The sequence below is a fragment of the Myodes glareolus genome, chromosome 24, assembly GCF_982192425.1.
Source record: "Myodes glareolus chromosome 24, mMyoGla1.1, whole genome shotgun sequence".
NCBI classification, from domain to species: Eukaryota; Metazoa; Chordata; class Mammalia; order Rodentia; family Cricetidae; genus Myodes; species Myodes glareolus.
The window spans coordinates 43,860,936-43,861,829 of record NC_142049.1 but is presented as its reverse complement, the minus strand read 5'-3'; the positions used below and the strand labels follow the sequence as shown (position 1 = coordinate 43,861,829).

Below are 894 nucleotides of genomic sequence, written 5' to 3'. Positions count from 1 at the left end.
GGTGTGTTTCTTGTAAACAGCAGAATGTTGGATCCTGTTTTCTTATCCAGTCTCTAAGTCTGTGCCTTTTTATAGGTGAGTTGAGTCCATTAATATTAAGTGATATTAATGACCAGTGGTTATTGATTCCGTTTATTTTTTTTGTGTGTGTGTGTAGTAGAGTTTGTGTGTTTCTCTTCTTTGAGTTGTGGTTGTGAAGGGTCGCTAGATGTCTGGGTTATTGTAGGCAGTGATGGCAATGTTGGATTCCTTAGGTTGCGATTTTCCTTCTATTACTTTCTGTAAGGCTGGATTTGTGGCTACTAATTGTTTAAATTTATTTTTATCCTGGAATATTTTGTTTTCTCCGTTGATTGTGAATGATAGCTTGGCTGGGTATAGTAGTCTGGGTTTGCATCCATGGTCTCTTAGTTTCTGCAGTACCTCTATCCAGGATCTTCTGGCTTTCATGGTTTCCATAGAGAAGTCTGGTGTAAGCCTGATAGGTTTACCTTTATAAGTCACTTGACCTTTTTCCTTTGCAGCTCTTAATATTCTTTCTTTAATCTGTATGTTTTGTGTTTTGATTATTATTTAAAAATATGGAACGCTTCACAAATTTGCTTGTCATCCTTGCGCAGGGGCCATGCAAATCTTCTCTGAATCATTCCAATTTTAGTATATGTGCTGCCGAAGCGAGCACTAATTTACTTTCTATCATAACTTGCTTTCTATGCCTAGTAGACAAGAAAAACTATAACTATCTAGTCTTTAACTTTCTCTCAGACCCAAGAAAGAAATAATATTAACTGAGTCATCGGGAAGTGCAAGCAAATGACTTCCAAAATATGTGCGTAATAACAGAAGCATCTGGCTAGAAAGTCACACAAAGTTCCTCTGATATTTTGGGACATC

The 894-nt window shown here is 36.9% G+C and overlaps 1 non-coding gene across 1 annotated transcript; it reads right to left on the bottom strand.

Moving 5' to 3' along the window:
* Nucleotides 1-575: 575 nt before the first annotated feature.
* On the bottom strand, nucleotides 576-682 carry LOC125405961 (U6 spliceosomal RNA). The gene has a single exon (XR_007233738.3). It is a non-coding gene; the product is annotated as a U6 spliceosomal RNA (small nuclear RNA).
* Between the last annotated feature and the right edge of the window lie 212 nt (nucleotides 683-894).